The following is a 14,909-nucleotide window of genomic DNA, read 5'->3' as shown; positions in this document are numbered from 1 at the left end:
AAAGTAAAGTAAAATGAACCACCCAAACGACTATCAACAGGGAAAAGGGTAAGTAAATGGTCGCTTTCCAGCGGTTTGGATATTACGTAGTTCTCGCTGCAATAATAGGGAAATGCTCCCAAGATGACACGAAGTGGAGAAGGAGCATTGCAGAAGCATTCACGGGATGCCCATTTATGTTAACCATCTATGTCAACTCAGAGAGGAAAGCCGAATTTTGCCAAAGCCGACACCGTCAGGGGCACAGCGCCCACACAGCTGGCGGTGGGCTCCCCGGGACGGGGCTGGGGTCTGGAGGCCTTAAGGCTTATCCGGCGTTGGCCTCCTCTTAAACAGAACATGTTCACGTACCCTTCGTGCAATCGGGATTCAGGAGTCAAATGTAACTATAAAGGATTTGGTTTGGTTCCAGGCAAAGAAAAAGCCGACCTCCCAAAGCATCCGCTGGGTCTTAGTGCCACTAGGGGGGGTCCTTGGGGCTTTTCCCAGGTCCCGCTCAGCAGGGACATGTTTCTCTCCTTAAGAGCAGTGTGGTCTTGAGAGCTTGTGCGTGTGAGACAGAAAGAAACACAGTGACAGACAGGGACAGAGAGAGGCACAGAAAGAGACACAGAGAAAGAGAGGGAGAGAGGGGAGGCGCGGGAGGGGCGGTTTTCCCCTGGCTGAGGGGATGCCGGGGTCCCTCGCCGCCGCCTGCGTGCTGGAAGCAGCGCGGGTGCCGCGGCCTTCCTGATCCTGGCGCCCAGGGTCGCCCCAGGTCCCCCACCGCTGACCCCACTGCAAGGGCTGGCGCGGGGCCTCCTCGCCCACCAGCAGGGGTCAGCAGAACGCCTCCCCATCTCCCGGAAGCCCGTCCTTCCCGGAACGGCGGGTTCCGCGGGTTCTCGGAAACGTCCAAGGACTGGGGACAGCGCGTCTGCGCAGGAAGTGAGGGGAGGACGCGAAGACGCCGCCTGCGGACAGGGGCCCCGGCTTCCGAGGCGGGGGGCTGCGGACGCGTGCACGCGAGGGCCTCCTGGCGGGGTCCTCCGCAGCTCCCAGGGCCCAGCCAAGGGCTGCGTCTGCGGGGACTAAAATCCAGGCGCGGGAAATGCAGGACGGGGGCGCAGGGAGCGGGGAGCAGGGCGCCCGAAAAGGCGCCGAGGAGTGAGCGCAGCAGGGGCGGGTCCCGGCCGACGGGCTGGGAAGGCTCGGCTTTTTCCTTTCTTCCACAGCCCCTCCCTCACCGTGCCATGGTGTTTTGTTGGGATTTTTTAATTTGCTATTTAAGTAAATAAAAGTTAGAATTTTAAAGTAGCCTGAATGTTAGCATTCATCTTTATGTTGCTCATTGCCGGTTTTAAATGCAAGTTTAAGGGCATTTAACTGGTGCGCAGAATCGCCAACCCTATTTCATAGCGCGCACGCCACGTGTAACCTGTTCTTACCCCAGTAGTGGGAACTCTGCGCAAAGCTGACTCGTTGTTCTTCCTGCACCTCTTGAAATGCATGCCCTGCCGGCGCTCTGGCCTTGGCTTGTTGGTGAGTAAGAAGGACCGTAGGAAGGGACTCGGAGTCACCCTTCCTGCCCCTTTATGCCTGTGTCATCGTTAAAACCTACAAAATTGTGCAGGGCAGAGTGTGAGCTGTAGTCTGTGGTTAGCAGCAGTGCTTCCATATGTGCTCATCAATTGTAACAAAGGTACCACAGTAATGAGGGATGTTGTAATGTGGGAAAGTGTGGGAGGGGGAGGGAGTGGAACATACAGGAATCCCCTGTATTTTTCATGTAATCTTTATGTAATCTAAAGCTTCTTTAAAAATAAAATTAAAGTTAAAACACAAGTGGTCGGGTGATACAGGACTGTAACGCAAGTGAGGTCCTGATACAGGACTGTAACGCAAGGACCTGCAAGGACTCCTTGGCCGATGGCGTGTCTTGGAAGGCCTGGGCTCAGCAAATTCTGGGAACCAAAAGAGTGGCCCCTCAGAGCTGTCAGTGCCCCCACCTTCCTCAGCCGGAACATGACGACTTGTCCTCCCTCTGAGTCTCACTGAACTCCCACTCATGAGGGTCCGCCGATATTCCATGCCAGGGGGCACCGCAAACGCTGTGAGCAGCGGAGCGAGGAATGAAGGCGCGCCCTCTGCTCACACACACTCCGCACGCTGTCAGGCTTCACTTACAAAACACCAGTTCAAAGGTACAATTAAAAATCCCGAAAAGGAGACTGCAGGGCTTAAACCAAGTGCAGGCCCTTCGGAGCAGGGAGTTCTGTGTGAAGCTGGTGCCAGGCACGTCTGTGCAGGCAGAGGTTATTGTGGCCGGGTCTAGAGTCTATGCTAAGGAAATCCATCAAGATAGATCAAGGCTCCCACTTCCCGCCACATGGAGGCGTCTTCCTCACACCTTAATAATAGATTGGTCCTCTGTTGGGAAAATGCACGTATTGGTCAGCCAAACGGTGCTGATGAAAAGCATGAGAACTCTGTTGGCTTTTATAAGGGGTCTTTATTTGGGGTAGAAGCTTACAGTCACATAGAGCATAAGTTACTTGCCTCACCCAAGTCTGTTGCCACGTGTTGGAGCAAGATGGCTGCCTGTCTCTGTGAGGGTCCAGCCCTCCTCTTCCTCTTAAGGCTCCGTGGTCTCAGCTTCTGATCTCAGCTGTGGGCTGGCATAAGGCTCATCTCTCTTCCCAGGGCTCATCTCTTTCAGGGCTCAGCTGCTCTGCTGTCTCCACAAGACCGGCTGTAAACTATCAGGTGAATGGCTCGGCTCTCTCCCAGGGGCTCCAGCATCAAAATTCATCTCTCTTCTCTGCCATGTCGTTTTCTGTGAGAGTGTCCACCCATTCAATGTCCCACTGATGTGGCAGAATCAAAGCCCTGATTTTAATCAGCCAAGAAAAATTGAAACCTCTGAATTTAGCACAATCAAAGGGTATCATGGGCTCAGAGGAACAGACCAGTTTACAAACATTATCCGTATTTCTTTTTGGAATTCATCAATAATATCAATCTGCCACATGCACCTACAAAAACAGCCATGAAAACATGGACTGGGCTTTATTGGTATGCATATTTTGACCATTTATGAGCTAATGGAGTAAGGACTCTCTCCGTCTATAGCTCAATGATTAGGGAATCCATATTCTATGGCTGCAAACACTGTCTGCCAAGGAAGGCTCTCAAGCTGACGTCACAGGTCTGGGCCCCTGCCTGCTCCTTAGACGTGCACAGTCAATTGGGGGGCCCACTGCACCCCCTTAGGCACCTCCCCCTTTATTGTTGGGCAAGTGGAAGGTTGAATTCTGTACCAACAAACACGTTCGTAATCTTTATCTGCTTTCCTGAGGGTGTGACCCCACTGTAAATAGGGCCTCTCGAAGATGTAATTTTTAGCTAAACTGTAGCCCAACTGAATGAGGCTTTATAAAGAGAAGAAACTGGGAGCCAGAAGTCAGAGAAGGTCAGCCCAGAAGAAGCCAGAAGTCGGTGGAAACCAGAAGAGCAGATGGAAAGGAAAGAGCTTCACCATGTGATGGAGGCAGAGAAACCAGCCGAGGAAGCCCGATGATGGACGGCTGCCAGCACCGTAAGGCTACAGACCCCCGGAGAAGCCAGCATTGCCCTCTCTGATTTCGGACTTCTGACCTCAAAGTCATTTACTTTATGAAAGCTCCAACTAAAATGAGTATATGGTATATTTTGTAGCTTAGGTTGAAATTTTTAAGTAATAACGTCTGACTTGTTTATGCTTAAACACATGCACATAAAGGTATATTAAACTTAAGGAGAAGCAGCTGCATGATAAAGAAGAAAGTTCTGGTTAATCAAAATTGATCTTGGGGGAGCAGGTGTAGCTCAGTGGTTTGAGTGCTTACTTCCCATGTACAGGGTTCCCGGTTCAATCCCCAGTACCTCCCCCCCAAAAAAGACCTTGGAGGATTTGAGCTACTCTTGAAGAAAATGTGGTAAAAGTTATTCTTTACTTTGTTTAATCTGCCTATATAGCAGTGTCCTTATTTTGATCAGACTACTATTACTTGGGAGACTGTTTATCGTTCATGACCTTGTGCTGAGTTTTGTAATCATCTTCAGTTATCTTTAAAATAAATGTGGCAGTTTGATATATTTATGAATGCCCCCAAAAAGATACTATGTTTGTAAACTGGTCGGTTACTCTGAGTGTGATAACCCTTGCATTGTATTAGATTCAGCTGAGATGTCTGATTAAATTATGTTAAGATTAGGGCTTGATTCAACCATGTCATTAGAGTGCAATTCAGCGTTGAGTCCCCGCCCTCTTAGTGAGCTGATAAAACAGACTGTCACAGGGAAGGAGACACAGAGGAGAAGAACACAGAGGAATACAAACAGCTCATTAGAAATAGCAGAGACCCCGGGAAGAGATGAGCCTGATAGGCTACAGCTGACCTTGAAAAGAGAGCAGAGCAGCTGAGCCTGGAAAGAAATGAGCCCAGGGGAGAGAGATGAGCCTTGGGCCAGCCTACCGCTGAGATCAGAAGAAGGTGAGACCACAGAGCCTTAAGAGAAGAAGGCAGGCTGAACCCTGCAGACGTCACCTGCCATCTTGCTTCAACACATGGCAATGACTTTGGGTAAGAAACTACTTCTTATGATACCTTAAACTGGGCCTGGTGACTGTAAGCTTCTACCCCAAATAAATACCCTTTGTAAAAGCCAACAGAGTTCGGGTACTTTGCCTCAGCACCCCTTTGGCTGCCTGATAAAATAAACAGTCAGAGCATGGTGTCTCACTTTTGAAAGAACCAAAGTCCCCTAAAATAATGGAATCTTCTGTTACACATGTATTAGAGTGTCTTATTGTCACTCTGGTTAGTGAGGTCGCTCTGGTGAAGGAGGCTGGTTGAGTTACAGATCCCAGGATACACATGTTCTTATTCTTAAGCTGCATTCCTGTGGGTGTGAGCCCTTGTAAACAGGACCTCCTAAAGATGTTAGTTTTAGCTAAGGTGTGGCCCAACTGAATGAGGGCGTGTCTTAATCCCGATTACCAGAGGCCTTAGAAAGAGGACCCAGAAGTCACAGAAGTGAAAAAGTAGAGACATGGCACCTGGAGACACAGCCAAGGCACGCCAAGGATTGCCAGCAGCCAGGATCTGAATCCTAGAGTCTTTGGGGAGAAAGCCGGCCTTGCTGATATCTTGATTTGGGGCCTCTTCTGGCCTCAAAACCACAAGCTGATAAATTCTCATTGTTTAAGCCAACCCATTGTGTGGTATTTGTCATAGCAGCTCACACAACCAAGACACCAAGTGTACAACCCTGTCTTGTTCTCAGGAATGAATGATTCTATCTCAAGTAAATGACTGTTCTCTTCAGACAAGCCCTTCTCATGCGGTCTTCCTCAAGATCAGACAATAAAATCAGAAATAAAACAAAACTGTCCACGTGGTTTTACACCCAGTTCATCTTTGGTGCTTCCTGGATAGCCAAAAGCCCCCAGAGGCTTGCTCTCCCACCTTACCACCCAGCACGGCAGGGCGCTCACACGAAGAAGGCACCTCAGCAATAGCAGGTACAACAGCGTTCTTCACATTTCAATTAGCGCCTCACTTTAATTAGCACAACCTAGAGAGCTGACCTGCTGACCTGTTTCCCCAGCCCGCAGGGCCGAACAACCTCTAAAATCTGCAAGAGCAGCCTGACCTCTCCCAGGTTGCGTTTGCATAAGGCAAATGTACAAAACAGTAATAGTTTTAAATAAATAAAAATGAGCTTACACACATTAGAGGGTGCATATGGAGGCCTGCAGTTACACTAACGCCCTCACTGTCTGTCACGGGTTCTTACTCTCTTGGGGGAACCCTCGGGTAATAGCTCTCGATTAAACCCCAGGAGACATGAACATTTTCTTCTGTGTTGTTGGTGACGGTAATGGTTGAACGAACCAGACCGTTGGTCTTATCAGCAGGTGGTTTCTGCTTTTCGGCCACGTTTGCCCAAAGACCCATTTTAAGCCAAGAGTCAGAAATTCATCTCCAGCAAAGGCAGTCTCCACGCGCGGGTGGAAAGGCCTGTGCTGGGCGCGCTCAACACGGCCTACAAAAAGCCGGAGCCGCAGCACAGGCTCCCCAGCAGCGGCGAACGTCGTCCCCAGAACAGCCTCCAGGAAGACCAGGGGTTCTTCTTATTGTAATTATTTTGTTTGTTTTGTTTTGGTTTTTGTTTTTTGAGGTACTGGGGACTGGGATTGAGCCCAGGACCTCATAGGTGGGAAGCCGGCACTCCACCACTGAGCCACAGGGGCTTCCTGAGTTAGTTTTTTCGTTTGTTTTGCTTGTTGTTTGTTTTTGTTTTTTTTTTTCAGGCACCACCAAGAGCCAAACCCAGGACCTCCCTGTGGGAGGCAAGCACTCAACTGCTTGAGCCACGTCTGCTCCCTCAGGGGTTCTCAGCAAGGGGTACCTGAGCTTGAATTTAAATGCAAAAAACAAAGCAAAACATTATTCTTGTGGAGACATGTTGGTGTGGGTTTGATTTATTAATACACAGCATAGTGTGGACTTCCTAAGAGGTCCGAGGAACAAAAAAGGTGAAGAGCCCTGAGCAAGACCACCTGCCAGGGTGCTGGGGGAGGACGCCGCGGGCAGAGCAGGCCAAGGCCCCATCTCTGATTCCAGGAGTCAGCAGAGCGGCCGCTGTGGGACCAGGAGGGACGCCACGAGGACACAGAGCCCCGCTGCCCACGTGCCCACGTGGAGGACACGCAGCGGCCAGGCCGTGGCTGAGCACCGGCTCCCCCTGCCCGCAGGGGAGAGGGGAAGCTTCTCCAGGAACCCCTGCCTCGGCCCTGACCGTTGCCACCTCTCCTGTTAAAGGGGCTCTGGGCACAAGGAGAAGCCTCGCTCTTAGGCCATCAGTAGGGTTCCTTCACGCGCAGCCCTGGCCTTCTCCCTTCCCGGAGCCGGCGGGGAGAGGCGGCTGGGCTGTGAGCCGGGCTCAGAGCCAGCCAGGGCCCCCCACGCCCCCAGCTGCAGGGAGCCAGGCCGCGGGGCCAGCGCCTGTATCTGATGGGTTCCCGAGCTTGGCCCCGGCTTTGGCACGGCCGGCTGCCTCTTCTGAGTTCCCGTCTCTCCTTTCTGTAGAGTGACCATAACTGGCTTGTTGGGAATTTTAAGTGTGGTGAGTAGTGCAAGGCGCTTGGAAAGGCGTGGCATCGCGAGTGCTCACAGGGCTGCTCCCATCTCTCATCTTCACTTGGAGACCGGGAGGCAGGTCATCGCTTGGGCTCTGGAGACCAGGACCTCCTTGCAGCCCTGTCCTGGGCGTCCATGGAGGTAATGGGTAAGTGCTTCCTCAGGGCCCACTCGCCCAAGACAGGGGAGGGGACCCGAGAAACAACTACAGGGGTATTTACACAGCTTCCCTTTGGGTAAGTCCCCCCAAAAAGATGTGTTGAGGGAAGTGGATGTAGCTTAAGTGGTTGAGCGCCTGCTTCCCATGCATGAGATCCTGGGTTCAAACCCTGGTACCTCCTAAAACAAACCAACCAACCAACTCTGGGGAGTGGATGTATAGCTCAGTGGTTGAGCACCTGCTTCCCATGTATGAGGTCTTAGGTTCAATCTCTGGTACTTCCTAAAAAAAAACCATCCTAACCCCCAGAAGCTGTGAAAGTGACCTCATCTGGAAAAATTTCAAGTCAAAATGAGGTCATCCTGGAGTGGGGTGGACCCTCATCCAATATGGCTGGTGTCCTTTTAAGGGGAAGAGACAGAGACGAGAGAAGGCCACGTGAAAATGGAGACAGAGGAGGGAGTGACATCTAGAAGCCAGGAGCACCAAGGGTTGCCGGCAAACACCAGAGGCTAGAAGAGGCAAGGAAGGACTCTCCCCTACAGCTTACTGGGGGAGCGGGGCCCTGCTGACACCTTGACCTTGGACTTCCAGCACCCAGAACTGTAAAGCAATCAACTTCTGATGTTGTAAGCCACCCAGTTGGTTAGGGCAGCCCTAGGAGCCCGACATCGCCCCCCTGTAGCTCTCACGGAGGGAGGGAGGGAGCAGGGAGTCCTGGCTCTCCCCACTGACGGGACCCTTACCTCCCAGCCCCCTGTGCCTGCCTGGGCTCCCCCTCCCTGCCACACCTGACACTCATGCCTCCAGTTCTTCAGGGCAGGAATTGTTCCCTTGGGCTGGATGAGACGCTGCCACTGCAAAGTTCTGAGCTTCTCTCCATGTGGATCTGAGGGTGAACTCTGGGCCCCAAGGAGAGATGAGGGCAATGGAACAGAAGGTGGGCCTCGGTGCCTGGTTGCTGTCCCCCTCCCTGCTACATGCCAGGACACAGCTGAGCATTCCACACTGGCCCGAAGTGCTGCAGTGCCTGCCATGGGGGCTTGTAAGTGCTAATGTGCCCTGCTAACATTCACATCCTCCCATCCTTTTAAATAACATTTTAGTGAAAGCCCTGGGTGATAATTATCTCTGCATATGCTTTTTTCTAAGAATTCATATTTAGTAGAATTACTGGGTTATTATAAGGATTTTCACACATATAGCCAAACAGACTTCCAAACTGGTTGACACCAATTTCTACCCTCACCAGCAGTAAATTAGAGTTCTTTAACCCTTGCCAAATGCATATTTTATAGTCTATACCTCTCTATATATCAATGCTCACTTCATAATTGAAGAATTCTCTCATTGTTTTTACTTAAATTCCTGTGAAAGTGGATATATCAGTTGACTATCGTCAGTGCTGTGTAACAAACAGCTACAAATTCTCCATGGCATAGAATATAAGCCTGTGTTTCACACTCATGCACCTATGGGGTGCCCGGCTTCTGGGTCAGGTTGGCTCAGGTCCACTCCCCAGGGCTTGAATTCTCTTGGGACCAACTGGCAGCCTGGACACATCCTTCTCCTGGTGTCCGCAGAAGCACAAGTGAACACGCCTAACTGCCCAGTACGTTTCATGCCTCTGCTCACACCAGCGCCACCAGCATCCCACTGACCTAAGCAAGGCACATGCCAAACCCAGTGTCCAGGGGGGGAGGCTTGCCCCCTCTCAGGACACCATGTACGGTGGCTGTACACCAGCATGACGCTGTGTGCCACCGCTGCAGGGGAATGAGCCACCACAGGGACGTGAACACCATTTCACGTGCCGGTTAGCTGTATTTCTCCCTTTGGGATAGCGCCTATTTGGGAATGCCTGGGACCAGAGAGGCTGTTTAGACAGTGCTCTGGGGAGGTAAGAGTTGAGGCAAGAATGGCCTTGTGGGGAACAGATGTAGCTCAGGTGTTGAGTGCCTGCTTCCCATATTCGAGGTCCCAGGTTCGATCCCTGGTACCTCATTAAAAAAAAGAACAGCCTTGTTAGTTAGAACAGCAATAGGGCTGGGTGGGGTGGAGGGCACTGGAGCAGAAAGTAGGGGAAGGGGCTGGTGGGGAGATGTGGGGGTGGAGGGAGGCAGGGCCAGACCTCCAAAGGAAGTGTTCTGCCTGGCGGGCCCAGAGGGGAAGCAGGGGGAGCCCTTCTTAGGCTGTTGCATTAGTTTGGGTATGACTGTTAGATCAGAGCAGGAGCATGGGGGTGTGGGGGGAGGAGTGGAGAACAACGAGGTTTAGACATGGATGAGATGGAAGAGAAACGGGTGGAGCGTGGGGGTCAAGGCTTGGCCCTTCAGGTAAGGCTGAAGTGGGGAACACGGGCTGAGGATCGTGGTTATCTTTTTTTTTTTAAAGATTTATTTTATTTATTTCTCTCCCTTCCCCCCCCACCCCAGTTGTCTGTTCTCTGTGTCCATTTGCTGCGTGTTCTTCTTTTTGTCCGCTTCTGTTCTTGTCAGCAGCACAGGAATCTGTTTCTTTTTGTTGTTGTTGTTGTTGTTGCGTCATCTTGCTGCGTCAGCTCCTCGTATGTGCAGCTCCATTCCTGAGCAGGCTGCAATTTCTTTCGCGCTGGGCGGCTCTCCTTACGGGGTGCACTCCTTGCACATGGGGCTCCCCTATGCGGGGGACACCCCTGCGTGGCACGGCACTCCTTGCGTGCATCAGCACTGCGCATGGGCCAGCTCCACATGGGTCAAGGAGGCCCAGGGTTTGAACCGCAGGCCTCCCATGTGGTAGACGGACGCCCTAACCGCTGGGCCAAGTCCGCTTCCCAAGGATCACGGTGTTCGAGGTGTGCTCAGCAGTCACTCTCTTTGAACCCACCCTATGAGACGTGGATGTGGAGGAGGCCGTGGGCTTCTTGAGCCTTCCTGCAGAGGCGTGGAGAGTCAGCGTGCAGAGGGAATTTAAAGCCACGGCCTCTGTCACGTCACTCAAGAGGGATGAATGGACAGAGGGAAGATCAGAGGGCTGACCCTATGACACAGCCATGGCTCAGAGTGGGAGGTGAGACCCGGAAGGAAGCCTGTTGAGGAAGGATGGAGACCAGAAGAGAGTGGGAAAAGTGCTTCAGGGAAGAAGGCGTCTATCTTCATTTGCCAGGGCTGCTGGAACAAAGATTTACAGACTAGCTGGCCTCAACAGGAATTTTTTGTCTCACAGTTTTCTAGGATATTAGTCCATCAGGGCCAGATTCTCTCTGAAGTCTCCAGTGTCCTGGTGCTGGCTTGAGGACAATCCATGACTCAATCTCTGCCTGTCACAGGGCTGCCTCCCTTCCATGTCTCCTCTTGTGCCCAAATTTCCTCTACTTATAAGGACTCCAGTCATATTGGATCAAGGCCCACCATGATTGAATTGACCCTAACCTTGCTAATAACATTTTTGTTTAAGATTTATTTATTTATTTCTCTCCTCTTCCCCCCCTCCCACCCTGGTTGTCTGTTCTCCATGTCTATTTGCTGCGTGTTCTTTGTCCGCTTCTGTTGTTGTCAGCAGCACGGGAATCTGTGTTTCCTTTTGTTGTGTCATCTTGCTGTGTCAGTTCTCCGTGTGTGCAGCACCATTCCTGGGCAGGCTGCACTTTGTTTTGCGCTGGGCGGCCCTCCTTACAGGGCGCACTACTTGCATGTGGGGCTCCCCTGCGCGGGGACACCCCTGCGTGCAGGGTGCTCCTTGCATGCATCAGCACTGTGCATGGGCCAGCTCCACACAGGTTAAGGAGGCCCGGGGTTTGAACCGCAGACCTCCCATGTGGTAGATGGACGTCCTAACCACTGGGCCAAGTCCACTTCCCACTAATAACATTTTCAAAGATGCTATATTAATCAGCCAAAGGGGTGCTGATGCAAAATACTAGAAATCGTTTGGTTTTTATAAAAGGTTTTTATTTGGGGTAGGAGCTTACAGATACCAGGCCATAAGCATAAGTTACTTCCCTCACCAAAGTCTATTTTCATGTGTTGGAGCAAGATGGCTGCCGATGTGTGTGAGGGTTCAGGCTTCCTGGGTTTCTCTCTTCCTGAGTCTTGCTTCTCTCTGGGACCAAGGTTCCTCTCTTCCCAGGGCTTGCTTCTCTTTCCTCTGTGAGCTTACTTCCCAGGGCTCTGGTGTAAGACTTCAGTATCAAACGCCAACATCAAAACTCCAACATCAAAAGCCTCCAGCATCAAAAAACTCCAACTCGTCCTTTGCCGTGCCTTTTATCTGTCCCTCCCCTGGTGGGTGGGGACATCATTAATGCCCTAATGATGTGGCCCAGTGAAAGCCCTAATCATAATTTAATCATGCCCAGGTACAGGCAAGTTTACAAACATAATCCAATATCTCTTTTCAGAATTCCTAACTATATCAAACTGCTACAGATGCCATTTACAAATAGGTTCACACCCACTGGGCTGGAAGTTAAACATTGATCATAATTTTGTGGGGGACACGATTCAATCCACAACAGAGTGAAACTCTGCTCCAAATGCTGCTGCAGGTGGGGAAGGTGAGGTGGGGAACGTAGAAGGCACTGGTGATCTTGCAGCTTGCAGAGAACATGAGGACTGGCCTCTTCTCCAAGTGGGGCCCAGAGCGGTTGAGAATGAGCAGGAGGATGTGGCGACAGCACAGGTGTTACTGCTGGGAAGAAGAGAAACTGGGCAGTAGCTGGTTCACTATATATCGGTTTTTAAAGCAGGTGCTAACACAGCATCTTCGAGTGTTATTGGAAATGAGCCAATAAAGAAGGGAAAACTGATGATGCAAAAGCAAGAAAGGACTCTGGCAGAGACAGAGGATCTTGAAGAAACCAGAGGAGTGGGGTCCTTAAGCTGCCCAGGGGCAAGGCCAGCGTGGAGGGGCTTTGGGCGCACGAGTGCAATGCAGGGAGGAGGGGCACGTGTGGGTGGGGCGTGGCCTCCAAGCCAGGAGGGAAAAGAGAACAGAAGGGCAACAGGGGAAAATGCAAGTTCTGGATTTGGGAAGTCCCCGTGGGGCCACAGACTTGGAGTGGGAGTGCTGGAAGACAAGCTGGAAAGCTGGGAGATGTGGGAGAGGTGTCCTAAAGAAGATGCTTTCAGCTTCAAGGAAGAAAAAACCTGGCTAAAGTGGCTTAAATCCTGGGTCTGCAGGCGGACGTGTCGGGGCTCCTTAGTTCGGCCTTGCCATCATGCCAGGGCTCAGCATCCGTTTCTCCAAGACTGTTATCCTTCCCCTCGTGGTGCTGACATGGCTGCAAGAGCTCCACACATCGTTCATGTATGATGAAAATGTTCCCAGACTCCCTCCTCCACCACCTAACCGCCCCCCTCCTCCCCCCCCCCCCACACACACGCGGCAGTCTTAGTCCCCAGTTCTGCCATCACAATAGAGTCAAACTGTCCTCTCTCATCCAATCCCGGAAAAGGGGAAAAGCTCCTCTCCGAGCACCTCTCTGTGCTCAGGATGCCTGAAAAAGTTATGGCTTTGAGGAATAAAGGGCTGGCAATTGGAGAAGTAGCATTTTTGTGTGAGGGCAAGACTCCAAGGACCTGGGGGGCGACAGGAGACGGTGAAGGGAACAGGAATAGTGCCAGGCGGAGCGAGGACAGAGCGGCGGGCTGACACCTCCGCTGCCCAGCACAGAGGGCTGCTCCTCCGGGACCCGAACCCAGCCTCCCAGACAGGCCTCGTGCTCCTCGGAAAGCCCCACCCGCTCCTCCCGCGAGGGAGCCGAAGGTTTACGGTCACCATGGGAACACCGTGCCCTGGGCGGGGCCGCGGAGGGACAGGGCCGCCAGGGCGCCATTGTGACGCGCCCGCGGCCGAGCCCGGGATTGGTCTGCCAGGCGCGGGGCGGGGCTGAGGCCCGCGGAGAGGGGAAGTGCTGAGGTGCTCTCGCCCAATGGCCTGGACTGTGCTCGTTGGCCCCGCCCCGCCCACGGCTGGGCCCCAGGCCCACCGGGGCTCAGTTGCAATCCCTGGCGCTGGGGCAGGGCCAAGATGCGCTGAGAGAGAAGTACAGCTGATTGTAGAAAATTCTAGAGGGGAGGTTGCAGAGAATAGGGACAGAGGTTTCAGACACACCGTCTCAGGCAATGCCGCTGTTGCCCGCGTGTGGAAAAGTAGTCATCAGGGCGAGAGAGTTTTCCGTGCCACTGCTCTGTAAAACCCATGAAAGAGCTAGAAAATGAGCCCAGAAGACAACCAGGGAAAGACGCCAGGGAGGTCACTGCCCGCAGAGGAACACGGGAGGCCCAGGACATGCACCAGGAAGTCTAAATTGGGCCTGGAGGGCTCCGGAAGAGTGGCAGAGGCTGCTGTCAATAACAAACTGAGCTGCAAGACCGCAGAGGCGATTATTTGGGGTCTTAGAGTTGCAGTTTGGAGAGCACAGATGCAGGTAGCAGCCCAAATCCTGTCCCGTTTTTGACATTTCCAGGCAAGGGTTTTTAAAGGAAAAGATCAGACAAGTAGTTTGTGGTTGGTGGATATTTGAGGTACTCCACTTGTCCAGATTAAATAGTTAACTGAATGCTCTATGTTGTGGTTTGTTTTAAGGTCCAGGTGTCCTCGGGGTTTTGAGGAGCATTGAGGATTTGCAGACTTCGGCAGTTTGTGATAATCCGGCTGAGACCTGCCGATGAGTAACCTCCAAAATGACCTCCTGACTCCGTTTTAAATCTCCCAACCACAGTAACTGTTGTATGATTACCTGTAACCCTGACCACAGCACCTCCATGTTTCAGCTGGGCTGACAACAGGCCTCTGAATGACACGTTTCCTAGTGGCCCCTCTGCCTGGAAATCTGGAGCTGGGTCTGATATACAAGGTGTTGAGAGCATATAATTTGGGGAGCCATTTCCCCTGGGCAGTTCTGTTTTCTAAATACGTATATGACAGTAGGTAACCAAAAAACAGATGGATTTTGTCTTAGTTCACCAGGGCTGCTGTAACAAAGTACCACAGACTCTGGTTAGCTGAAGTAACAAGAATTTACTCTACAATTTGGAGGCTAGAGATCCAATATCAAGGTGTGGCCCGGCCATGTTTTCTCTGAAGTCCATAGCTCGCCAGTAATCAGTAATTCAATCTCTGCCTCTTCACGTGGCTGTTTGTCTCCAGATCTTTCTCCTCCTCCTGTGCCCAAGTTTCTCTGCTGCTTTAGTTTCTAGGCATATTAGAGTAAGGCCTGCCCACACTCTGTTTGACTCACCTTAATAGCATCTTCAAATAGCCCATTTACAAATGAGTTCACATCCACAGAACCAGGGTTAGGACTTGAATATGTCATGGGGGGGATGTGATTCCATCCCCAACAGAGTTAATATTTAAGTTTTCTCAAAAGAAATAAAAGTGCTTAAAACTTTGTCTGATTGTGGGGAGAAACTCAAAACAGCAAAATCCTCTTCCCAGGGAAGAAGGATAGACAATAAAAATCTCTTTGAAGATGTGCCTGGGCTTAAAGATTAGATAGGAAAGTTTGTGGGAGGGAGAGAAAAAAAATCAAGCATTAGTGGAAGATCTGCTTGTTAATTTAGGAACCAACAGAGAACAGAACTAGAGAATATACTAGG

General features: G+C 51.6%; 1 long non-coding RNA gene across 1 annotated transcript; it reads left to right on the top strand.

Annotated features, from left to right (window-relative positions):
- The first annotated feature begins 13,306 nt into the window (after positions 1-13,306).
- Positions 13,307-14,702, top strand: LOC131278987 (uncharacterized). Its single transcript, XR_009186335.2, has 2 exons — positions 13,307-13,735; positions 13,894-14,702. It is a non-coding gene; the product is annotated as an uncharacterized lncRNA (long non-coding RNA).
- Positions 14,703-14,909: the final 207 nt, after the last annotated feature.

This window comes from Dasypus novemcinctus, chromosome 6, assembly GCF_030445035.2.
Source record: "Dasypus novemcinctus isolate mDasNov1 chromosome 6, mDasNov1.1.hap2, whole genome shotgun sequence".
Taxonomy (NCBI): Eukaryota; Metazoa; Chordata; class Mammalia; order Cingulata; family Dasypodidae; genus Dasypus; species Dasypus novemcinctus.
This window is presented reverse-complemented; position numbering and strand designations above follow the sequence as displayed.